Source organism: Microtus pennsylvanicus, chromosome 1 (genome assembly GCF_037038515.1).
Source record: "Microtus pennsylvanicus isolate mMicPen1 chromosome 1, mMicPen1.hap1, whole genome shotgun sequence".
NCBI lineage: Eukaryota > Metazoa > Chordata > Mammalia > Rodentia > Cricetidae > Microtus > Microtus pennsylvanicus.
In genome coordinates this window covers 60,240,980-60,268,110 of record NC_134579.1, presented here as the reverse complement: position 1 = coordinate 60,268,110, position 27,131 = coordinate 60,240,980, and the positions used below count along the sequence as shown (strand labels likewise).

At 43.8% G+C, this 27,131-nt stretch overlaps 1 protein-coding gene across 1 annotated transcript in view; it reads left to right on the top strand.

Moving 5' to 3' along the window:
• The first annotated feature begins 8,964 nt into the window (after positions 1-8,964).
• The window catches only part of Ropn1 (rhophilin associated tail protein 1), a 32,604-nt gene continuing 14,437 nt past the window's right edge, over positions 8,965-27,131 (top strand). Inside the window, exon 1 of the mRNA XM_075955423.1 lies at positions 8,965-9,159. The gene's annotated coding sequence lies outside the window, so the exon portion shown is untranslated. The remainder of the gene's footprint in view (positions 9,160-27,131) is intronic.

The following is a 27,131-nucleotide window of genomic DNA, read 5'->3' as shown; positions in this document are numbered from 1 at the left end:
CCAAGAGGATGGCTGGGAAAACCCACTGCCAGTGTAGAATACAAATCGAGGCCTGCAGAAACCACCGAGAAGGCACAGGAAGAGATGAGCAAAGACACAATCTCCAAAGATCTGGAGTTCAGACATGGAGCGGTCTCTGTCCCTCTTATTCGATAGAGGATAAACAGGAATGACATGGTTACTAAAGGGATGAGGACATTGCTTTGGGTGGAGAGTTTGTATGTTGGTCCCCAAAATGCTCTCCTTCCCCGACTCCGGAGCTTCTCCAGTTCCAAGGCATCTAATGCTACTGTTGACATTAGAACCTGATTCTTTTATCCAAATTAATGGAGAGTTCTGCACGAGTAAGACCATGCTGTATTGCATTTTGTAAGCTGCCCTTTTAGGTGACTGTTTCAGCTTCTAAGCCTTTGAGGGGGAGGCATTGCAGTAGAATCTAGGCATTTTCCAGTCGATGAAGCATCAGACAAGAGCTCCAGCAATTGGCACTTGGGCTGGCTCCCAGGAGTGGGGATTGTCCCATCCTGTCTGTCTGGGCTATCCTTCACCTGTGAAGCAGAAGACAGCAGCTGGTTCTGGGAGTGGGGAGGTGAGGATTTTCTTAAATCTCTTAACTTTTTGTGTAAACTGCACAACAAACCAGTATCACGTTCATCTTCATAGAAACGATTTTAAATGTTTCTTTCTGCTACTGCATCTCAGTCGGTTGCAAGGAAAGAACAAGGCGCCCTACGTGAGAAAGGGAACAATCACCATGGAATACCATGTGTGTGTGACCTCAGGACAGGTGACAAAGCAGCCCACACCTGGGACTCAGAGGAAGAATGTTCATTCATCTTGTTTGAGAACATAACCACCCATTTCAGAAGACACTGAGAACAGAGTGGAGCCGAGTCTTCCTGAGTCATCCAAAGAGATTCCAGATGCCTTTTCTTTCTGCGCTTTCGCTTAGAGACCTGGCCCGTTCATTCAGCACAGGAGAGCCCGTGCTTAAAGGGGGCCACAGAAATGTGTTTATGCTTCATACTTATTTGTCTTTATGCCAGCACGTAGTAAAAGATGAGTTTCTATATTCTTAATAGAAGGGAGAGCCACGAGGACAAAAGTGCCTGGAACCCACGACAATCATAATGTGGCTGATGACTTAGCCTGCTGGCAGCTTCAGAGACTGCAAGTTCTGTGAATTCATTCCGGTGGACGCAGCGGCCACACGCCTCCCATCCCTCTCCTCCCCTCCCTCATCACTTGGGCACACCAAAAACCTGAGTGGGATTTTTTTTTTGCCATGAAAATAACCAGAATCAGGTTTGCACTCCGACCTCCACAGCACAAGTAGACAAATGGGGCTGTAGTTAGCAACAGTCAGAAAGAATTGCTGTTTTCATTACCCCTACAAATAGCCATCACCGCGTCAGACGGGCAGGAAGCAGTAACTCCAGACAGTGGCTTGGCATGTACCCTTCATCCTAGGAATGATTTCTCTCTCATTCCATAGGAGCTTCTGTGAAGTGCGAATGTCCCCTTTCAAAATTCCAGTCCTTCTTTTCAAATTAGAGTTATAAATAAGTAAATACAATCTGCAAACCATTTGATTACATCCCTGCACTTTCCCAAGATTCCCCAAGGAGGCACTTATGCCAATTTTACTTCATTAAATATTTAAATAAAAACTCACTGAAGTGAATCATGGGACAAAGAAGCATTTATTAAGTATGCGCTTGGGCACAGCGCGGCACTGGGCTTCGGACACGGGCAAGCGGAACACTTACTCCCTGCAGGCCGGCAGTAGGCTGGTGTGGCAGAGTCCTAGAGGAAGGCAATACTGGTGTCAAGGGAGGAAGACCATCCAGAAACCATCCATTCTAATGAGAATTCCTTATGCAGCAGTAATGAATAGACAGAACTCCTGGCACCAGACCTGAAGCGGAACCAAGCGTCTGAACAGCAAAATTCACATCACAGGGTCCTGAATTTGCTCAGTCATGAACCACCAAAGAAAGGCCTCTGAGTTCAGGTCCCATCAAAAAAATGCTGGTACAAAGGAATTAATTTAAACTCACTTTGCTTAGGAAACTCATAATTTTCATGGGTAAACATTTGCTGAGTGTGGAACTATGCCAAAGAATTAGAAACACAGAAAATAGTAGACATAAATAGATTACCACACTGTAGGACATACACACTGAATGGCAAAGAAGTGATCCCAACAGCCAGTTCTGAATTAGGAGCCAGGAGGAGAGAGAATTCTCCTGTGACAGTGAGGATCAAGCCAGAAGCATATGATACTCTCAAGAAAGTTTAGCTGGACTGGAGAGATGGCTCAGTGGTTAAGAGCACTGGTTGCTTTGCCAGAGGTCCCAGGTTCAGTTCCCAGCACCCACTTGGCATGAGGCAGGGGTTACAATTACCTTTAGCTCCAGTTCTAAAGGATCCAGTGCCTTCTTCTGGCCCCTGTGGGCACCAAGTATACATATAGTACACCAACACACATTCAGACCAAACATTTATACACATACAGATAAACTAAACATTTAAAAACCTTTTTAAAGGAAAGTTTAGCTAAGAAAATCTTTACTGAGGACTGGCAGAGCTTATCAAACTGATCACAGTGGTAAACCTAAGGACCAGCAGTAGTGGGAAATTGTTACTACTCCTAGACCTGAGAGGGACAAGCAATAAGAAAAACCAGTGAACTATAACCCCAGAGGAAACCGTGCTTCTGGGGACCCATAAGAATTGCATGTCAAGCCAGATATGGTGGCTTTTGCTTTTAATCCCAACACTCAGGAGGCAGAGGCAGATAAATCCCTGAATTCAAAGCCAGCCTGGTCTACAGAGTGAGTTCCAGGACAATCAGGGATACCCAGAGAAACCCTGTCTCAAAAACAAAGCAAAATGAAACAAAAACAATCAATGAGAATTGCATGTTGCTTGGAGTGGAGAACCTTACCTGTAAACCCAACACCCCAGAGACTGGAGAATCATGAGTGTGAAGCCAGCCCAGTCTGCGTGGTAAAAGACATCTGAAAGTAAATGAATACATAAGCACAGGTAGGTGAATGGTGGGTGGAAGAAGAGGTGCTAGATCGGAGCAGACACTGGACATCCAAAGCAGGAGATTCAGCTTCAGAGTTGGGGAATGATACCTACTATCTTCCCAATGGATACACAGATACCCAGAGAAACCCACCAAACCCATCATAGACCATAAGCTGCAATCCTGATACACAGGCTAAGACAGAAAGGGCTCAAGAGTGGGCTTAAAGGAACCACAAAGACCAGTTCAAAACACAACATGGTGATCCCGCTGAGTATGGGCTTTAAGAGAATAGAAAGATGTACTGGCATGAAAAGGGAAATTGAAACTATCTTGGGTAGTGGTAGCTTTTACAAATATAGGAAATTGGAGTTTTTTATAAAGAGAGGGTAAAGTGTGTGCGGAATACATTTCCTTGAGGAGAATTGGGCTGTAGCATCAAGAGGTGTGGAGGAAGGGCCGTAGACTATGGTTTCTCCATCTTGCCACAGCTAGTATGTCTTTGTTTGGAGGGCTAACCTGTGCTCTGTAGGATGGCTATCACCATGCCTGGCCTCTGCTCACCATTTGCTGATAGCAGCTCACAGCCAGTTGTGATAACCAGAAATGTAATCATACATCACCCCAAGGGACGCAAAACTGCCCTCAGCTGAGAACCACTAGGAAAGGGAAAGGACCACGATCAGAAACCCGCTGCACTTGACGAGAAATGTGAGTGCAGACATTAAAGTTAAATGTTAAAGTTAAAGGCTTAGATCAGTGTACAGCACGGGGACCCGCTGGAAAAGGATGATGATCCAGACTCCGTTATGGAGAGGGAACATTGTCGGGTCGACGGTTTAGGATGTCATGGGGTAACAGGGTGAATGCATCACCGCTGGCACACTGGAATTATCTGGGGCTGGCCTGAGGAAAGAACGTGCATCTTCTGTGGTCTTGGGAATCTGAGACACTGGACACAGGACTGAGATTTGAAGAGGGAGGTGGGACCAAGGGACAGATTTGAATAATCTATACAGAGACAGCTAGCAAAGCCTCTCTCCACATGAAGAAAGAAGAGTTCTGCAGAGGAAGGGAGAGAATACTGGAGACGTTTCATTTCATTTTATTCGTTCTTTTCTTTTCCTGGGGTGGGGGAGGGAGTGTTGTGCATATTTAGAAGATGAATAATGTGGATAGGAATAGAAAGTCTGGAGGCAGGAAAGCAGGCAGTTTTCTGAGGGATGGTAGTGGCTGAAGTCCAGTTCTGCCCCACTTGCTAAGCCATATGCCGAGGGGCTGTGTCTGCCTTGGGACCACCTTGCCCCATGGAAGTAAAGGTGCCATATAGAGAGTCAAATCTTCAGAGAGTTGAATAAACTGCAAAAAAAAAAAACACCACAAAGAGCCACATCCATATCCTGCATTCCACTGTGGTAGTTAGCAACGCGCATGCTCACACACACACACACACACACACACACACACACACACACACACACGTTTCAGCTCCTTGAGCAAATCCTGATTAGGTGGCTATTTTCACCTATGAGAGTCACTCTGCTTTTCCTAGTTCTAGAAGGATCTCAGGAAAAGGCTGCCCAAGGAGAAATGAGGGGGAAAGGCGACCCAGGCCCACTCATGGTAGCTGTGTTTGTTATCTTGAGGGCCCTAATTCCTTGTAGAAAGATGATGGATCTCTCCTTGTCACCCTACCAAGAGGCATGCTATGACAGGCCCTGCCACGGTTCCACCTGCTGCGGTGCATGCTCAACCACATGGTCCTCCATTTGGGTGTGGTGGCATCTAGGAATTCAATCGAACATCACTCCTATGATAAAGTTTATGTGCCAGAAGGGAATTTGCAAATGTGACTACGGTCCCTAATCAGTTGACACTGAGTTGTTCAAAGGAAGGATCATTCCAGTTGGCCTGACTTAACCATGTGAGCCTTTAAAAAAGGCAAGAAGGAATAGGAGACGCCTCTGTCAGGCTGGAAAACAATGACGACAGCCAGGCTGTGGCTTCAGTGAGAAGAGCATGTCACTAAGATCTGAGGGTGGCTTCTAAGAGGAATCTCGCATCAATAGCTGGCAAGAAAACTGGTCTAAAACCAAAAGCAATAGAATTCTGCCAATCGTCATTGAACAGGAAGAGGACCTAGAGCCTGAAATCAAGATCACAGACCACGTAGACGTGGATGGTAGCCTAGACTCACTCTATAGAAGATCAGTAGCCTTTCCCTAGACTCCTGCACCTTAGGAACTGAGCTGATAAATCTGTGTTGTTTTAAACTAGGTTTGCCAAATAACATGAATCTGCCTTAACTTGTACTAACACACACAGGGTGCATCAACTCCAAGGAGTTGGACGAATGTGCTCCACAGCCAAACCCAGAAGTGGGCTGGACCTGAGCTAAGTTCCTGACTGTGATACAACCATCACCAGCTCCATCTCAGCCTCCCTGCGACCCAAGCAGGGCGCACAATCCCTCTCATGTCTTCCTATATAATAGTACATGCAGAACCAGGAGAAAGTGAGCTGTGGGTGAACCATGCAGAAGGGGAGACCTTTCTGAGCTCATGGCCACCATGGGTGGTTGGTAGTTAAGATACAGCCGTGATGGTAGTGGCACGGAAACCAGTGATCGTTTCTGGGACAGGTAAAGCTTTAGTTCCGGAGACCTGTTACTGACACCAGCTGGACAAACATTGGACTATCCTCTTGGAAGGAAAGAAGAAGGAAGAAAATAGTGGCAGAAGGGAAGAGGAAGAGCTTCATTAAGTCATGGAATAGTAACAGTGACTGCTCTGCGTTCAGTCTTATTCTAGGGCCCCTCAAATGCAACATGAATAAAACAAAGCTAAAAGGTCCCAAACATTCCTGTAGGAGAATACAGAAAGTTAACGAAGTGAATTTTTGAAAACATTTAACATGTGGTTAGAGGAAAGCAAGGGAGAACTTGAAAAGGATGTTGCATTTTCCTCTAAGTAGAGGCGTCGGAGATGCTCCTTCCGAAGGTAACTTTGGGGTACAAGCTTGAGGAGCTAGCAGTGTGGAAATCTGAAGTTTCAGTCCCAGCAAAGGTGAGGCAATGGATTTCTACAGCAGGGGTGGATCTGGTCTTTCTGAGAAACAGCCTGACCAGGGTGGCTGGAGGGAAGAGAGCAGGGTGGGTTTGGGGAGACTAAGGCCTGTGGATCCCTTTGACTTCTACCCTGGTAAAGTAGGAGACACTGGAGGATCTGAGGAGGCGGTGACACTAGTCTTCAGTGCCCAAAGGATGGCACCAGGAGCCACAGAAGAGCGAGAGAAACAGGGCAGTAAGTGGACTACAAAGCCATTGCAGTAGCACAGATGAGGGTGGCTTGCTCCGATGAGGGCACTGGAGGTGGTGTTTTCAGGTGCTGGGTGACTTGTGCAAAACAGATCCAAGAGAATTTGCTCAGATTGAATATAAGCTGTGAAAGAATAGCATTCAGGAGCAAAGTCACAGCCCCAAACCTGAACCACTAAAGGGGCAACACTTGCCATTGCTGGTGTGGAAAAGACTGAAGGAGTTGGCTTACAAAGGAATGTGGGTTCAGACCTGTTAAGTCGGGGAAGAGGAGCAGGCATGGGGTGGCTCAGGAAGACAGCTGAATGCTCTGAGAAGGACTTTGAGGAAGGACTCGGGATGGAGACCTAAATTTGGCATCTAAAGCATGAGACTGGGGGTAGGGGGTAAGGAAGAGTGAGTGCAGGTAAAGAAATCCAAAAATCAGCCTCAGATTAAGACACCAGGATAAGGTGAAGAAGAAGCCGCCATCAGGGGAGGAAATTTTAAGGTATGTCCTGGAAGCCCAAGAGAAAAATCTCGAGGATGAGAGAGTGAGCCACAGGGTCAATGACAGGGAGCCAAGGGTCAGAGACGGTCCCTATGTAACAGGAGGCCCAGCAGGTGCGGTTTTGGTGCAGTGATGGAAATGAAACCCTAATTCCAAGTAAACACAAAAGAGACAAAGGGAGAGCAGCCTAGGAACAATTTTGCAATACAGAGGGGCAGAGAAATGGACTGGGGATGGTGGGGAACAGAGCGGGAGAAATTAGACCGTGTTTACAGACTGATGAGGATGATCTAGCAGAAGGAAAGATAAAACCGTGGTGAGAAAGGTCCGGTCAGCTTGCAGGGCCACAGTATAGCAGAGAGGCAGGGTGTAACCTATTGGACTGGCTTACTTTAAAGGTTTTGATACGCGGCACATCCAATAGTCCGTGTGAATTCTGAAATATCAGGAACACCCACGAATCCACTACCCACTCCAAGGCTAGACCAGCAATCCCATTTCCCGTTCCACACCCGCCTTTCAGAGAAAAACATCTCTGAGTGTTACCATCGCTGGTCCTTGTAGTGTTCTCTGCGCCAGATTCTGTTTCATGTATTGATTGGCCAAGCTGCCTCTCTACCTTGCCTCCTACAGACAGACATCTGTCTGCTCCAGACAGCGCTGTGAGATTGCTCTCTTCTATTTCATCTGGCACACTAAAATTCAGTTTTTAGCATAGTCCATCACCAGGTGGCTATCGCTCTGTCTGAGAAGCCCCTTCTGCATGAACATCCTTACTCACTCCTGTCTAATCATTCATGCTGAAGGAAAAGGCTAGCACATCTTCACACACGCGCACACACACAACAGACCCCAGTGGCCAGAGCCCAGAAGACATCAAATAGGCTTCCCAACCTCTTTTCTTTTTTTTTCTCCTGGAATACACACCCGCCAATCTCCTCCCACGCAATCCCCTCCCGTGCTGCCAGTCTGAGCCTATGCCAGCAACTGAATGTCCCTCCACAAGGCCTCGGGAAGGCAGTAGATAGCCAGTGATAAATTTCTTTCATCCCTAGGTCTTGCCTGTGGGCAAGTGGCTCCCCAGATCATCCAGGTGTGCAAGCACCTGCAGGATTTTGACAAATAACGAACGGATGGCGGCGGGCTCTGAGAAGCCCTCTGCATACATAAACCAAAACCCCACGTACTCACTGAGGCTTGAAATTGCTTTAAGGAGACAACGGCTTTCATCTCACAACTACAGAAACCTTTGAAGGCCCTGGGTGAAGGAACTCATTGATTCTGGCTGATACACACTACTGCGCAAAACGGGCTGGAAGACTGCATGGTTGCAACCAGACCCATGGAAATGGATGTGAAGGGACAAAGGGGGTAGCAGACCATGGTGGGTCTTTTTGCTTGCCTCTAATAATAATAATAATCACTTTCAAATCAAAAGACCCAGAGTGGGGTTTGGGGTTAGGGGCTACTGCCAGGGAGCTAACCATAAACAAGTTACCCCAAACTTTGAGCCTGATGCTGTCCCCTATAGTGAAGGTACCCGGAGACGTCATTGCCTTGTGTGTGTAAAAAGCGCCCATCACATATGACCACAATCTGCAGGAAGAATACACATTCCTTTTTGCTCTGTGCCTCCAAACGTTTCAGCCTCTGTTCTTATACACATTAGCTCTACCCCCTTTCTTAGCATAATAGAGGTTAGGAGGGAGGATTCTGGAGCTACTTTAGACCTGTCTCTAGCTAATCCTCATCTTGGTCTAGCTGCTGAACGCCCCAGTCGTCTCATCTGAGAATGTGGAGGTAAAAGTGGCCGAACGGACGGACTGAGTTAATACCTGAATTGCTTTCACAGTATGTCCTGGCATGAACAAATGTGCTGCGGTGTTGGCTGCGAACCCCAAGGGTCTCCCTCACCTGCCCCTTTCTCAGAGCACTCAAGCCTAGGGCCCACCGCTAAACGTCTGCCCAGGGTTCCTAATTTCCTCCTCCATCCTATGGGCTCTCCACCACCACCACCCCTCCACAGGCCTTATCATCCTCCCTCCCGCAAACGCAATCGCAAACTCGGCGCTGGAGAGTCTATGACGTCACATAATGTTCCTGCTCGCTGGTGGGCAGGCAGTAGGGTTGCCCAGCAAGGCACTCCGCTAATAAAGCCCTGAGTGGTGCTTGCGTCCCTCGTGGTCCCGCCCTTTCGGAGTAGCTCTTGCCGCTCTTCCACCGCCAAAGGTCCCAGGCGCTCTCCACATCTTTCGCCTGATAGCAGACGCTAGGAGTCACCTGAAGCGGGATAACCCCCTTGGGAGCCAACCTGAGGTAGGGGGAGTGGAAGGAGGAGGGGGAGAAGAAGGAGGGGGACGAGGAGGGGGAGTTGAAGGAGGAGGGGAGGGGCCATGGCCATGGCCACCGCTGCAGGGGACCCACCTGAATTCCCAACTCTTCCTTGTCCACAGAACAGAAAAAGGGCACACAGAAATCTTCAAGTGGGGGAGTATTGCTTTCTGGCCAAACTGTGCGTGTGTGTGTGTGTGTGTGTGTGTGTGTGTGTGTGTGTGTGTGTGTACCCAGAACTACTATTATGTTCTTTAATACTGTGGCTTGAAAACACAGTGGAATCTGATTAGCCCCCACTGCTTTTCCATTTGAAACGCAGACATAAGCACACATTTGGAAAGACAGTTGTGGGGACTAACGGGCGTGACCGACACACTATAAACTGGTCCCACTCGTTCTTTCATCAATATCTACTGAACTCTGAGTTCCAGGCATTAGGCCAGCACTAGGATTCTATAGTGAGCAAAATGCTGGCCAAGCCAGCCCTGGGCTTTACAACGTATAAAGAAGTGTGTTAATCCAAGAATCACACAAATCATGTCATCCTTAAGCGAAGTGTCACTGAAAAGGTGTCGTGGGACTGTCTTGGAGGTCAGGGAAGAATTAAACTGAGCTCTAAGGGAAGAATTAGCCTGTGTAAAGAAGGAAGCACATTCCGGGCTAGAGTCACTGTGTGTCCCAAGCCCACCACTGCCTATCTCAAGAGCAAAGATGAACAGTGGCTTAGTCCTGTGTCCCAAGAACTGTTCATAGAAAACAACTCTGAAATTCTGGTGTGTGGAGCCTTTCATTCCTGTAACTGAACAACTTAACCGAACCCTTAGGCCACACCAATAAAACCAAATGACATCCCAGAACAGGCCCGTAGGTGATACTTGATAAACCTATATTCTTTAGCACTTAGCGAGTATGTGTTGGCTCAATGTTCTCCTCTGGGAGGCGTGAAGGTTTCCCTTAATCGGGCATTTATTGAGTTGTAAGAAGTGGAGGTGGCCCCTGGAATGTATAGTTGAAGAAACATACCCAAACCAAGAGCTTTAAGAATGGAAAAGAACTTCGCAAAATGCTGGAAGAGAGGAACTGTGAGAGAGTGGAAGCGTGGGATGGAATAGACCATTCCCCTCCTTTAAGAAATGGCTGGGAATAAGTCGGTCATATGGCTCAGAGGCTGAGAAGTTGGGTCTGGATAACAAAGAACCTAAGATTCCAAAGCTCTGTGACTCAAGAGTGCACGGAACTCCTGCAAGAAAGTGATAGTAAGGAGACTTTTCTCTGCACTCCTGCTGTGTCGGACATTTCTACAAAGGTAATGCCACCGCCCACCTCATCTTCCAGCCTTGAAAACTGGGAGTTACTCTAGACTCCTCTCTCCTCCACACCTCTTACCAACTCCTGGATGTCCAATCTCCTAAATGTCTGTTTCCTGTCCCTCCCTACTTTCTAGAGACTTGAAGCTCTGGTTGTGCCCAAAGAACTGCCAGGTTCCTATCTGGACCCAGCCCACTCTCCTAAGTTGACTCAGGAAGCTACTGGCCAGTGTGTTTCAGGCTCAAACAGAAACAGCACCAAGTAATTTTAACAAGAAGGATCATCATAAAAAAAAAAATTTAACAGCAATGGGCTTGATAGACGAATGGCTAAAAGGAGACAGGGAAAAATCAAATGATGCAGGCATCACAAATATGAGAACAGCCTTGAGCTAGACCACTTCAGGGAAAGACTAATACTGAGCGTGTTGTAGAGGCTTGTGACCACAGTTCCCTGGAGGTTGGAGGAACTGTGAAGATGCCACCCCACAGAATTGACTCTCTAGGGTGTCAGAGAAACTATGAGATCATGACTCTCTGGCAGCACTCTGCTACAAAGCTTCCCAAGAAGGTGCCAGGAAGAGTCAGTCAGCTTCCCATCACTATAACCAAGTGCCAGAGGAAATTAACTTATAAGGAGACAAGACTTATTTTGGATCACAGTTCTAGTGGGTCTAATTCAAGATCAAGTGGCCCCATTAATTTTGTCCTCTAGCGATAGCAGCCCATCATAAAGTAAGGATGGAGAATCGTGGCAGATCAAGCCACTCATTTCCTGAGTCAGGAGGAAAAGAGAAAAGGAAGACCCTAAGATCACACGATCTCAAAAGTTCAAGCTCCTCTCAGTAGCGCCCCCTGGGGACCAGATCTTTAACATACAGACTTTAAGAGTTTATTACTAAACCATAGCACAAACAAAAAAATGCCAACTATGGGTACCACAGACATGCACTCGAGAGATAGCATAGAGCAGGAGTCACATGCTAGAGACGCTGTGTTTTAGGGTCCAGAGCTGAGGGCACCAGAGACACCCAAGTCGTTTCTGGAGTCCAGCAAGAACACATCTGAACCTTTAAGAAAAATGGTTGCCCCTCCCTGTAGGTCCCTCCAATGCTCTGTACAGGCAAAGCCCAACGTGATGGCAGCTGGCAGAAGGAAAACATTTAAAGAACCTACTTCCCTTTTGGCTGAGGCAGTGAAGGATGGCTTTAGAGTTGAGAGGCCATGATTTGATGGTCAGTGTATCAGCAGAATCTGCCTGTGTGACCCCGGCCCATAAATCATCCTCACAGCTCTCTGTTGCCTCTGACGTACAAAGCCTCAGAAAGGTTTTTACATTCAGACCTTGAGCTGAAACAGACCCAGCCTTAGATCCAACGGTCCCCTTTCATCCACGCTAGCACCATGATTACAGTTACTAAATTCACCAGCTTCTAAAACCTCCAAACTGTTTGTTTTTCCTGTTTCTTGTGAATTCTCTCTTCTCTCTCAATGGCAAACATGTTTACTGAACAGTTGCCCTCTACTCGGGGACTCTTCTGCTGGATGGGAACAGAGTAATAAGCATTCCAGGCCTCCCTATATCTCAGTCCAAATATCATCACCAGTCTTTGGAAACTGTCTTCTATCCCCGTTCCTTTGTTCTATCTAATGCAGGCTCCTTGACATTTACCATACTCTTATTCTTTTTTTTCTTCTCTATATTATATCCTGACTGCATTTTCTTCTCCCTCCCCTCACCCAGTCTCTCCCTTCCATCTCTACTCTCCCTCAGATCCACCCCCTCTGCTGCCTCCTCTCAAAAAAGAGAAAGCCTCCAAGGGACATTAACTAAACACAGCGTAACATGCTACAGTAATACCAGGCACATACTGTCACGTCAAGGCTGGATGAAGCAACCCAGTAGGAGGAAAGGGACCCACAAGCAAGCAAAAGAGCCAGAGACACCCCCACTTCCACCGTTAGGAGTGCCATGAGAAGACCAAGCTACTCAGTCAAAATGTCAGACCCCTACAGGCTCCCTGATCTCTGGATGCTCCCATGAGACCCAGTCAATTGATCCAGTGGGCTGTGTTTGCACGGTGTCCCTGACCGTGAGTGACTCCTTTCCATTCCTCCATGAATTCGGTGTGTATGATCTATTTATTTCTATATTCCAGTGTCTAGTCTAATTCCAAGAAAACACACAAAGTTAGATTAGGTTGATGGCTTTCCCAGGATCCAAAAGTTAAAGCTATGCCCAGTTCCATAATCCTGTTCTAGTGGCCAAGAGAGCTCCTTCACCAACGAGTGTATCTGCTATTTGAGCTGTTAGCTACACCTTGCTATGAAAGACAGTAGCTGTGTGTGTGCTATGTTAGAAAAGAGCAATATGATGTTGTAAATATGGAGAATACATGGTAAGGGGTGAGGAGCACAGTTCAGGTCTTGTCTTTAGACTACTGTGCATTTGCCCGAGAACTTTTATTCCTACGCTTCAAGTCTCTGAATCAAGATTGCTACAATTATAGTAGAAGTAGGGAGAATGCCTAAAGGGGGGGATGGTGCGAAGTGTTTTTATGAAAACATGAAACAACAAGTATTTGCTTTGTATACCTAGATAAAAATACTACCATCATATACTTAGAAATACTTACATCAGGGCTGGAGAGATGGATTGGTGGTTAAAAGCACTGGCTGTTCTTCCAGAGGACCTGGGTTCAATTCCCAGAACCCACATGGCAGCTCACAACTGTCTATAATCCCAGTTCCAACATCCTCACACAGACAAATGTGCACATAAAATAAAAAAAAATAAATACTTCTATTGTATACCTAGATAAAATTTTTTCATCATATTCTTAGAAAGGACAAGGCTAAGGTGACACCAGATCCCAAAATCGGGAAATCACATCACACAGCTTTAGGAAGCACGTGACAGTCTGTGGACAAGCTATGTACATCTGACATTTAGGGGCCATGATGTAAACAGGGAGGAAATTTTTGAAATACAAGTGTGACTAAGCATGATAGATTGAAAGAAGTACCTGTCCAGCTGTTAAATAATGTGGAACTTATGGCTTCTAGAAGGTGGTACTAGCATGATGGATATGAAAGTTTGGGAACTTGAGAAAATTAAAAAAAAAAAACTACTCAAAAAAATAAGGATGCAGTCAAGTGAGCCTGCTCTTAGCAATATTGCTGTTGGCATGCAAACACTGCATCTGCTTGAACATGAATTTTGCCCAAGATAAAAGATCCAGGCTTCGCCGGGCGGTGGTGGTGCACACCTTTAATCCCAGCACTTGGGAGGCAGAGGCAGGCGGATCTCTGGGAGTTCGAGGCCAGCCTGGTCTACAAGAGCTAGTTCCAGGACAGGCACCAAAGCTTCAGAGAAACCCTGTCTCGAAAAACAAACAAACAAACAAAAAAACAAAACAAAAAAAGATCCAGGCTTCAATAATAGAAAGTTATAGAAATAAACAAGGCTAATATAAATAAGATAAATTGTGTAGAGTTTTAAAACAATTTTTTTAGACAGGACCTCACTATGTAGCATGCATGGCCTAAGACTCCTATGCAATCTTCCTCTTTCTGCTCCTGAGTGCTGGTATTACAGGCATGTTCCACCACACCAGGCTTTAATTTGTGGGGATCTGGGAAGTCACATAGAGTATCATTCTGATTAGAAAAGAAATGAAGAGTCACTGAAGGCTTTTGAGGGTTTCTGGGTGGTTAAGGATGTTGATCTGACAAACTAAGAAAATGCCTTAGTTTCCCGGCATTGGAAAACTCTTAATATTAGAACTTACCTACCCATTGGTTCTTGCCAGGACTAAGTGAGGTGAAGAATGTGAAATGGTTGCGTTATGCCGGTTGTGTTCTGAGTATGCCTTCATGGGTGGCAACTGTCAGAATGTGCTTAAAGAGACAATAGCAAAAAAAAAAAAATCTGGGCATAAAATTGGGACCTACTCTGACAAAAGACTTGTGTTCTACTCAAGGTGCTAAGAATGAGCTTTATACGATGCAGATTAGATTACCCTGTTGAAATAGGAGCAGTGGGCTGTGTCCCGCCACCCGGCTAGCTTTACCCAAAATAATTACACGGAAACTGTATTCTTTTAAACATTGCTTGGCCCATTACCCAGAACATCTTAGTTATTTGTGAGAATGGAAAAAGATAGTTATTTAAACTTGGGGCTGTCCTGGACACAAATCCTTGCCATTTTATTGCCTCCTTCAAGGAGAGATAAATATGGTACAGTGAAATAGACCAAAGTCTCAACTCAGCACAATAGATCCTGTTACCCTTATGTGCACCCTTTAGCCTTTTTATACATCAGTCCTGAAGACACTGAACTTTATTAGAATTTAAGCCTCTTCGTTGTTCTTTGAAAAGATGCTTGCTTTTGTTTTCCTAGTTGGAAAAAGTTAAATAGGGCTGAAATGGGGACTGAAAGAAAAAGATGAACCTAAAATGGTTAGGGTGTATGACAGCCGGACAATTGAGAGGGTAAGAGAAGTCTGTTAGGGAAGCTTTGGTGGGGAAAGAGAATGCCACCATAGGTAACTGATAGGTGAAGGATTTGCAATTATTTGAGAAACATTAGCATAAAGTTCAAGCTAGTCACAAAAGTCATCTTTCTCCCAATTACTATATGGTAAACTCTAAAGTTCAAGCCTCAGCTGAAAGCAAAATGTTTAAATTATTTTGTGTGTATGTGCATGTGTGCAAGTATGTTGCATGTGTGTATGAATGTGTTGTGTGTGTGTGTGTGTGTGCCAGTTCTCATACCATGGTGTGCATGTGAAGGTAGCTCAGAAGAAAACTTTGTGAAGTCACTTTTCTCCTTCTGTCTTTTTAAGGGTTCTGAGGATCAAGCTCAGGTTGAAGGCTTATAAATAAAGGCCCCTTACCTAAGAGTCTTGTCAGCCCCCATTGAAATTTGTTCTAAAAGCCATATAAAGATATCTGAAAGCTTAAGCTGTTTTCTTGCCTGTTTTGTTGTGACATTTGCCAACTCAGGCTCAGGAATGAGCATTCTGCATAGTCCTTGTGGGGAGACTTTTCTCCAAAATAAAGACAGCAGAATGTGTTTTAGATTTACAAGACTTTTTTTTTTTTTTTGCTTGGTGTGCATCTGAGCATGTGTGCGTGTACGTGTGCGCATGTGAAGCTGAAGGCCAGAAGAGGGCATCAGCTCCCCTGGAGCAAGAATTCCAGGCAGTTGTGAGCTGTCCAATGTGGGTGCTACCAGAATTTGAATTGGAGTCCAAGAGCAGTGTGCACTCTTAAACACTGAGCCATCTTTACAGATGCAGAGGACCAAAAATGTGAGTCTTTTTCCACCTTGTCTGACAGAGAGTTGGAGGTTGCTCAAAGTGTCTGACAAGCATAGTTGCAAGTCCCAACTCAGAATGTGATTACTTAATTCTTTTGATATTAAGATATTTCATAACAAGTAGATCCATCCAGTCCCGACAGGTGGTCAGGATATGCAAATGTACTTCTGCTCCTTCTTTTGTAACTATGAGGTCACCTGGGGAGTGGCTGTCTTCAGGATGGTCTAGGGCAGCTTCACTGTCTAAACAACAGAATGCTAATGGTTTGATGTCTCAAAGTGTCAAAGCAATTAACTGTTTGAGTTGTCCTTTGTACTTCCTTTTCTGTTTGCTACCCTATGCGTAACCAAGGAAGATGTAAGGTCTCCATTTGAACTAGGAGTGAAACACACTGGCGATGCCAGCACTTGGGAGATGAAGGCAGGAAGGCAAAAAGTTGGATTATTATGTAGCAAAATTGCATCTCAAGAAAAAAAAGAATTAAAAAAGGAAAAATGCAGGGGAGAAAAAGTGATAATTTTTGTTTATTCTTTTAATTATGCCCATTTTTACTGGTTCAATTTTAAGCTATTATATAGCACATTATATATTATATATAAACATTTATAAATGTTTTTATATTTTAAAATCTTTCTATTAAATAAGCTCAATATTATATTACATAAAGCTTCTATGCATAGTTTTATGTTACACATAGTTTTTTTTTTTTGATTTTTCGAGACAGGGTTTCTCCGTAGCTTTTGGTTCCTGTCCTAGAACTAGCTCTTGTAGACCAGGCTGGCCTCGAACTCACAGAGATCCGCCTGCCTCTGCCTCCCGAGTGCTGGGATTAAAGGCGTTCGCCACCACCGCCTGGCTTACACATAGTTTATTTATTTATTTATTTATTTATTAAAGATTTCTGTTTCTTCCCCGCCACTGCCTCCCCTTTCCCTCCCCTCCCCCAATCAAGTCCCCCTCCCATAGTTTTATTAGTTGTCTTAAAGTCAACTTGGCTTGTCAGCTTTATTTTCTTAATTTTTTTCATGATACATCTATTTCAAAACTTTTCCTTTCAAAGTATAAACTTTCAAAAAATCCTGAAGATTTTTCAATTGAATCATTTATTTTTAAAATATAATTATCCCTATACCGTTCAACATATTGTTTTTTCTTTTATATTCATATCATCAATTTTTGAGTTTTGAAACTGATCAAATATTTTTAGTAATCTAATTTTTCTCGTTTATTAGATTTTGAGCTGTGCTTTAGTTATTCCTCTACAGGTTGCCCTAAGGATTACAATATGCATCATAAATTTATTAAGACTACCCTTAATTTTACTTCTTTTTTTTTTTTGGTTTTTCGAGACAGGGTTTCTCTGTGGTTTTGGAGCCTGTCCTGGAACTAGCTCTTGTAGACCAGGCTGGTCTCGAACTCACAGAGATCCGCCTGCCTCTGCCTCCCGAGTGCTGGGATTAAAGGCGTATGCCACCACCGCCCGGCTAATTTTACTTCTTGAATAGTGAAAGTAATTATGATAATTTAACTCAATATTCTTTTCTTACCCTTGTACTAATGTTATCTTTTATTTTATTTTTACATATATTTTTATCACTGTTGGCAGGTGACATCATCAATTTTTAGACCATCAGTATTAAGCCATTGTTTTCCCATGTAATTATTCTGTATTTGCTTTTCCTTCTGGCCAATATTACTTTCTGGCATCATTTTTCTTCAACCTAAATGACTCTACTAAAGTCTGGATGTTGGGGACCAACTTTGACAAAAACACCTCTTGCTAGGGTAGGGGTGTGGGATTTTTGAACTATTAGTAAAGAATATAAAGATGCATAAAAAAAAGAATAAGAGCAGAAACCATAGAAAGTATTGGGAGGGCATTCCTGTGAATATTGACATCACCTACATTTATTTTTCCATATGTTTTTATACCCAATAAAAATGGGGTGGAGGGTGGGGGTGTCAACGATTTGATCTACATAACCAACCCTCTGGATGTATAGTTGCACTCCGCAACTACAAACTCAACTTTCTTTTCAAGTACACATGGAATATCTACCAGAACAATCTGAAGGAGAAACACAGATGAGAGGGGATAGACCCTTAGAAAACATCTTTAAAGGGATGGAAGAGACACAGAGCAGCATACACTAAAGTGCACCCAGAAACTAAACATAGTTCGGACAAACAAGTTAGAGTAACCATTTCCGGTGGAATGAAGTGCTTCTCGGGGGAGCAATCCGTTATTTAAAAAGCAGTAGAGAATGATGGAAGAAAATATGTCCCCGGAAGAACCATTAAATTTAGAAATGAGGGGAGACTGCTCACCTTTATCCGTGAAATTAGTAGCAAGGCATTCATCAGATGGAAGATTTTCTAGAAGAAGCTAAGGAGCACGCTGCAGAGGGAGGGGGTCAATCTGGGGCAGCCTGCGTGGTCCGGCAGGGAAGAAAATGAGATCATTTGAGAAGTAATGAGATCAAAAAACAATTTTTTAAAAAGGAGTGCAGACTATGACTTACTTAATGGAAGCTGTGCGACGGAGGTGACACAGATGCCATTTTCCAGAGACTGCAAAGGGATAAATGCCATAGTCTTATTCACTGGGCTTTGTGAAGGAGAAGAACTGGGTGTCTGAATGCTGAAGGAGGGGACAGGAGACCGGAAGGCACACTGAGGGTGGCAAAGGGGTGAGGGTATAAGTTCACTCTGATGCAATGAGGGACAGTCACTGGGTGGGACACAGGCTAGCAGTGAACTAAGAAACGGATTAGTGGCCCTGGGGAGCAGGTACTAAGCAGAACCACTCAATAAGTCAGCTACCTTAGTAGGTGTGATGTAAAGTAGGGGTTCACTGAAATGGACGTTATTGTAAAACTTAGGTTTTATGGAGCAGGGTTTCAAGAACAACCTGGGTCATAGGTGACTGCCGATTATATGGAGCCTAACTGTGCACAAACCTATGTTCTAGAGTGTTAGAAAATCAGCACGGCCCACTGGACATGGCAACTAAGCTCTTTTTCCATGTGTGTGTCTCTAGATGCCTCGCTCAACTTGCACAGCCTTAGAATCCCATGACCACCTCAAAATGTCTTTGGTTTTGGTCAAGCCGCCAAGAACTTCTCTTTAAAAACTTGTGTCTTGGTTATGGTTTCTATTGCTGTGAAGAGACACCATCCATGCACTGCGATGCATTTTTACTAGTCTTTGGAGTGAGAACACTCCCACTGGACTGCTAACCTCTGACCTCACTTCTTGAAAGCTCTTAATTGTGTTAGTAACCACTTTACAAGTGATGTTTATCACTCTAGTGATTAAAATTGTCTAACCATTTTGGAAGTCAGTAAACTAATATTGTGCTCTGAAGATCACTGATGTGTGTCATCTAATCTCCAGGAAAAGGAATGAGTCTAGCAAACTCCCCTGGGTAGGTAGCTTGGTAGGGACACAACAAAGGACGTCTTCATTGCTCGCAGTCACATACATACAGGTGGGAACCCTGGTGGCCTGGACTTTATTATTGATATCCTTTCAAAATGGAAGTCACATCCACAGGTGAATGGGCAGACCAGGGTGCCTATGGGAACAACCTAAACCATTTTCATACTTCTTGGGGTTCCATGACCAATGAACAAACAGCACAAGAAAAGGCCTAACTTCTGTCACCCAACTTCCTGTCTGCTCAGACTGTGTATTTGATGATATCCAGAAAGTCTTCCTTGTCTTGTTAGGTCTCTGCTTCAAATCTTGCATCTTGTGTAGTTCATTTTGGTACTTTTTTTGGCAGGATAGTTGACATCCTCCAAACATGCCTCTTCGGGGGTCCTAACTAGTATATTAAACTAATACTGTTAGCTCTACAGATACATCATTCTTTTTTATTTTTCTCCACTCTATTCCCTTCCTCTCCCCTCCCCTTCTACCCTCTCCCATGGTCTCCATGATCCCAGTTTATTCAGGAGATCTTGTCTTCTTCTACTTCTCATGTAGATTAGATCCATGTATGTCTCTCTTAGGGCCCTCTTTGCTGTCTATGTTCTCTGGGATTGTTAACTGTAGGCTGGTTTTTCTTTTCTTTATGTCTAAAGCTACTTACGAGTGAGTACATATGATATTTGTCTTTCTAAACCTGGGTTACCATGCTCAATATGTTTTCTAGATCCATCCATTTGCCTGCAAATTTCAAGATGTCATTATTTTTTTCTGCTGTGTAGTACTCCATTGGGTAAATGTACCACATTTTCCTTATCCGTTCTTCAGTTGAGGGGCATTTAAGTTGTTTCCAGGTTCTGGCTATGATAAACAATGCTGCTATGAACATAGTTGAGCACATGTCCTTGTGGTACGATTGAGCATTCTTTGGGTATAATACTGAAAAGTAGTATTGCTGGGTCTTGAGAAAGGTGGTTTCCCAATTTTCTGAGAAATCACCATACTGATATCCAAAGCAGTTGTACTAGTTTTCACTTCCACCAGCAATTGAAGAGTGTTTCCTTTACCCCACAACCTTTCCAGCATAAGTTGTCATCAGTGTTTTTTATCTTGGCCATTCTGACATTCTGTATATGATTTGCATTTCTCTGATGGCTAAAGATGTTGAGCATTTCCTCAAGTGTCTCTCAGCCATTTTGGATTTCTCTGTTGAGAGCTCTCTGTTTAGGTCTGTATTCCATTTTTTTATTGGATTATTTGTTCTTTTGATGAGCAATTTCTTGAGTACTTTGTATATTTTGGAGATCAGACCTCTGTCTGATGTGGGGTTGGTGAAGATCTTTTCCCATTCTCTAGGCTGCTGTTTTTTCTTTGTTGGCTGTGTCCTTTGCTTTACAGAAGCTTATCAGTTTCAGGAGGTCTCATTTATTAATTGGTTCTCTCAGTGTCTGTGCTGCTGGGGTTATATTTAGGAAGTGGTCTCCTGTGCCAATGCAGACACATCATTCTATAAGGGAACCTCATGAATCAGTACACGCTGGGTGTGTCACCACTGTGTTCTAATAGTGTGTCCCAGACTGTCCTCTTCCTATTCCTTGGCTCCTTTTGGTCCCATTCTTGGTCAGACAGTGTGGTACAAGAGCGCACTATGGGAGACATCTGGGCTTTATTTCGTCATTATGTGACTAGTCCTTCATTATTTGACCCCAGGCTGACGGGAACTAAAGTTGTCCAGTTGCCACGAATGCTTCTGCATTTTTCTAAAGCCCTGCTTTTCCTCGTGTGGTTTTGGAAACTTCTGAAAGGCCCTGACTTTGGAGGGGGAGGTATCTGTGTGGTCAGAGCTGTTTTGTGACAACACAGTCATTCTCTGCCTCCTCTGTCACTCTGAAAGTGCACAGCAGAGACTCCAAGCAGGACAGAACACCAACAGGATGTGAAACTATCTTCATTAAGCCAGGCATCCGCGCCTTTGAGGGAGAGAAGCAAACAGTGCCGCTCTCCCCAAGCATCCCCCACAAAAGTGTAGCTATTTTTCATTAAAAAAAATGTACTATTTACAGTAACATCTAAGAGATTTGTTTCTGTTTTAAATATAATTAAAATATTCAATTTTGATTTCTAAAATAGCAAACGCGGATAGACTTAAACCATTAACAAAAGCAGTTGGGAGGGAAAGGGGGCGATTAGAGGAGAGAGAACGGGAGTAGATTTGATCAAAACACATTACACACACGCATAAAATTCTTGAACAATTAAATGCAAAATATTACACCCACACAGTGAAATTTTTAAAAACAGAATTTTGATCTGCTGGGGGGGGGGGCTGGAAAGGTGGTTCAGTTGGCAAAGGCACTTGCTGCCGCCAAACCTGAGGACCCGATTTCAGTCCTTGGGACCTGCACAGTGGAAGAGGAGAACCAACTCCTGCAAGGTGGCCTCTGACCTCTACAGGTGCTCTATGGCACTTGTGCCCCCCCCCAGTAAATAAATACATAGCATTCACAAGGGACATTGTGTTGTTAGATTGTATCTTAAGGCCTTGGCATAATGTACCTGGCAGTTTTGTTCTTTTGCTGGCTTTCCCAAGCATTATTAGGCTTACAAAAATTGAACAGAGAAGAGAATGCAAATTAAAAATAGTCCCGCTCTGTATATTCCTAAGTGAATTATATTTTAATTACTGAATGATTTGCTAGTCTTTTAAAAATGCTGAGCTAATTAATAAAATTTATAATACTTAGGAATATTCTTTTTTTTTCTTTTCTGGAGCAGAAAATCCACCCAGAACCTCACAGCTGCTAGGCAAGGCCCTAATGCTGAACTAAAACCCCAAGCCAAAATTATTCTTTACAGCAGAAAACAGTGTGTGTGAGGTGTTCACGGAGGCTGTGGGTTTTGTGTGAGGTGTTCACGGAGGCTGTGGGTTTTGTGTCAGGTGTTCGCGGAGGCTGTGGGTTTTGTGTCAGGTGTTCACGGAGACTGTGGGTTTCCTGTGAGGTGTTCACAGAGGCTGCGGTTTCTTGTGAGGTATTCATGGAGGCTGTAGATTTTTGACTGCAACAAATCAATTTTCAAAGAAAGTCAAGTTGAAACTTTTAAAAATTTGAGTATTTAAGTAAGGGGGAAATTTAGGAAATATTGAATATAATTATTAAAATGCTAATACTTCAATATAATTATTTATTTCAAGAGGTATACAATTAAAATATTTTAAAGTTTTTATTACGTTAAAGTTAGATTTTATTTATAGAATTGGTTGTATTAATTTTCATTTTTGTTTTTAGAAGGAAGCGTTTGCAATTTCTATAAACAAAAAAGTCATTTTTTAAAAAATCCATTAGATGTTTGATTTGAGATTAAGATCAAAAACCAAAATGGCTCTGTAATCTCAGCTCCTGTGAAGCAGAAGGCTCTTGAGTGCACAGCACTAGATTATTCAGTGAGATCTTGTCTCAAAACCCAAGGTCGGAGATGAAGCCAGTGGTGGAGCCCTATCTACCTTGGGCAAGACCCTGAGTTTGATTCCCCAGCACAAAAAGCCTAAAATAAGGGCATGATCTAGTCATAAATGAACAAATGTAAATTATTAGAGACAGATAATGATTTATGGAAGCATATATTTGTTACAAAGAACTAATGTGAAAATTTAAGAACAAACTTACAAAATCTTTGAAACACAGATGCACAAAGATTGACACTGATAACAAATACATCACAGTTAAGAGAAAAATCACATTTACAGGGCTGGTTTATTTTCGTGTTTAACGGGGAAAGCCCTTTATGTGTGCCTGGTGGCAGGTGTTATGCATAAAAGGTTAAGCACACAAACACAAAAAAAAGGTACTGAAATCTGGAAGTTTACTGATTGCGCCAAACAGCATTCAAATATAATTTCAACTACTGTCTGCTTGTAAATGGCTGTAAAGTTCGCGTCACTGTAGACTGTTTACAACCCTCTCTCTCTCGCTGCACACCTGTTCTCCATCCTCAACAGCCACGGCAAGGAGCGCTGCTTCCCTGAGTAAGAGACAGGGCAGGATTGGATACAAAATGTCAGCAATACTTGCTGCTACCCAGGTTCTCTAGGAAAGCTCGGGATGATCTCAAGGTGAATTCTGGGGTTGAGTAGGGTTTGAATAGAAGAAAGGGAGGCCATTTGAGCGGCAGTAATTTCCCAAGGGAAAAGGAGAAACATAGGTGTTACACTCTGCAAGTGTAATCCCTTAGGCAGTGGGCGCAGCAGACAGTGCTAGCAATAGTGGCAGGAAACAGAGAGATCATGGAGAACTTCAACGGTCTGGGTCTGATTGCTGCTTTGTGAGCAGGGCTTTCTGGTCTACAAAAAGCAGTCAGGAAGATGAATGTGACCTTGGTAGGATGGACCAGAGAATGACCTGAAAGGAGGATATGGTGGGTGAGGAAGGGCAGTGCCAGAGACAGAGGGGCAGAGATAGAGAGGGATGAACAGGAGACACCCATCAAAGGAACTATCAACGGGATTTAGTGAGATTCAAAGGACCAAGAAAACACCCTACTGCAGGGCTTTGAGGCCCCTGGACAGAAGATGAGGAGTGCTGTGTTCAGTTTGGTGATCTGCAGATATAGCTCAGTAGGGCAGTGCTTGCTAGCATGCATGAGACCCTGCATTCCATGCCCCCACATGTCCCCCACACCTTTTTTGTTAAGATCCTGTTAAAATATTTTAAGACAGTAAATGGTGCATTCACTGCGGAAAACTTGGCTTCTCAAAAACTTTGGTTGAACTCACCATGTGGCCCAGCAATTCTACCTCTGGTTATACACCCAAAACAACGAAAGCCGGGAAAAGCTAGATACATGTGCACTCATGTTCAAAGCAGGATTATTAAAATAGCCGAAAGATGCCATCAGCCTATTATAAATGCCCAATGACAGATGAATGCATAAGCAAAGCAACCAAAAAGGGCTGTGTGTTTATGGAACATTGTGCACGCCTAAAAAGGATGGAGATTTTGGCACATGCTGCACCATGCATGCAGCAGAAAGACATTATACTAAACAAAATCTACCTGATCCAGAAGGACAAATGTGTATGGCCCCTGTATATAAGGCTCCTAAAGGAAGTCAAATTCACGGGATGAGAAAGCAGAGCTGTTGTTAGTGGCAGAGACAAAGGAGGACTGAGCCTTTCTGTCCAATCCTAGAGTTTCCATCGGAGATCATGAGATAGCTCTGGAAATGTGTGTGTGTGTGTGTGTGTGTGACTACAGAGAAATGTGGATATATGTAATGCTGTACACTGAAAACAAAATGGTAAATCTCATGCTACATATTTTATCAGAATAAATTCAGACACACAAATAAGCAATCTAAGGCACTGTTGTTTGTTAAATAAAATAGGTTGAAAAGTCATCCAAACCAATCTACAAGGCTGTGCTTGGTGGCTGATATCTGTAAACCCAGCAATTGGAGGCGGAAGCAGGATAATCATGTGTCTAAAGGCATTCTCACTACAAAGTGTGTTCAGGGCCAGCCTGAGCTACATGAGACCTTGACTCAAAACAAAACAAAAACGACTTGTAATAGTAGCTTTGGAAAGCATAGCTTATGCATAAAAAATAAAGTGTGTAATATAAATATAGGTATGTGGGAGCTGGGATGTAATTGCCCCCCCCATGAGCTCATCCGGAGTGGCACTATTAGGAGGTGTAACTTTGTTGGAGTAGGTATGGATGGCCTTGTTGGAGGACGTGTATCACTTTGAGGGTGGGTTTTGAGGTCTCCTTTGCTCAAGATACTGCCCAATGGCACAGTCTAGTTCCTGTTGCCTTCTGATCAAAATGTAGCCAGCACCATGTCTGCCTGTATGCCCCATGTTCCTCGCCATGATGATAATGGACCGAACCTCTGAAACTGTAAGCAGCCACCTCCATGAAATGTCTTCCTTTGTAAGAGTTGCCGTGGTCATGGTGCCTCTTCCCAGCAATAGAAACCCTTGACGACATCGTCTCCCACTCCAACCAGGGAAACTACCAATTCTGAATTGGTATTTCTCACCCCTAGTCATTATTACAGTACTGAGGGGATTCCAAGCAATGAACTCTCTACTTTCCCCTGAGCACTGTGAGACTCCCCTATGGTGGTGTCCTGCCAATTCTGGACTGGTGCTTATCACCCCTGATCATTATTATTATATTTATATAATTTAGAGGATCCCAAACAATGCCCTGCTTTCCCCTGGGCACCGTGAGAGTCCCCCATGGTGATGTATCTCCAGACTCAGAATGGTCCTGTGAAGGCAGTATCCATAGACTTTATCGTGACACAGGAAATCTTTCTCCTAAAGTGGTTTGCCTTAAGTCTCTCTTAGCCATAGTGACATCTAACCCAACATCTCAATCTGGTTGGTTGGTGGTTTGTGTCTGTTCACCTTCCACGGTTCTGTGTCTGTGCAGGCTTTCTCAGCTTTGACTGTCCCTAGAGTTTACATCAGATTTCTGTCTTTCACTTAAGGCTACTTCCTTTCATTGTGGTTAGAGATCAGCATGGATTCTTCTCAACTGTCTTATTAGTCTACATTTCCTCGGTTTCCTCCCCACCTCGTTTTTTGTTTTATTTTGAATTGATCAAGATGTTTTGGGTTTGGGGGGTTTTGTTTGTTTGTTTTGTGTGAAGGATCATTGGGTGTACTTAAGTTCTGTTTCTCCTTTTTATATACCTAGTAGTTACTTTTATGACGTTTTTAATCTTTCTTCTATATTGGCTTGTGAGAAGTATTAGTAAAATGTACACATAGTTGACATTTTATGAAGTCTAAAATTAAACGTCTTTATCCTCATCTTCCAAATAAATGAATAAATAAAAAGTAGTGGCAAGGCCAGTCGGTGTGTGGCATATGCCTTTCATCCCAGCACTCAGGAGGCAAAGTCGGGCAGATCTCTGTGAGTTCGAAGCCAGCTTGTCTGCAGAGCAAGTTCCAGGGAGAGACTCCAAAGTTGCAGAGAAACCCTGTCTTCAAAACAAAACAAAAAGTAGTGAAACGCCACCAACCTAAGACCACAGTTATCGATTGTCTTGGGGTTTCCCAAGTAGGCATTGTTGGCATCAATCTAAACTTAGCTCTTTTGTGTGATGTCACCCTCTTGGGACCGTTTTCTCTCCCCACAAAAATCTATGGAGCCAGCTCTCAGTGTGTGACCCTACACACAATTGTTTCCGATCTGCGTTCTTACACTAAAGATGTTATTCTTTGCACCCACACCAAAGATGATGTTCCTGTGGGGTCTCAAGTGCAGGCCAGAAAAGGAGAGTGTCCTTTAGTTCAGTCACTTCTTGTTGGTGGGCCAATCCCTGGTCCCTCCCCTCCTTGAACTGCCTTTTTAGCCCACATTCAAGTTCTTTCCAGCCACATTTGCCTCCAGGTCAGCTCAAAATCTTCATGTGTTCCCCATTCTGGGCTCTCTGTCACGTTCTTGATTTGACAGCTGAAGATTTCTCTCTCTTTACTGCAAGCTCAGCAAGGCAGTACACAAGGTGCTTACTGAGATCTGTCAGCCATCTCAGTGTTTTGAAGCTGGGACAATTTACTCTTTTGAGTCTGCCTCCTTCAGAGACTTTGAATCCTTTGTTTGTGTAGAGGAGTGTATTCCATCTGTAGATTCTCATGTTGATATAACATGAAAGTGTTAGACAAGAAGACACAAATATAAAGAGTGTGGTTCATCAACTGACTGTTTGATAATGGCCTTGATTTGGAAAAGACCTAGTGTCAAATCATAGAATAGGACTCATGGAGCCAGTTTTGCTACAGTTCTCATCCAGGGAAGTGTTGAGGGAACACAGAAAGGTGTTCATGATTCGGTGCTACATAAGCTGCTTTGTGTAACCCTGTCTTTTATTTACACACAC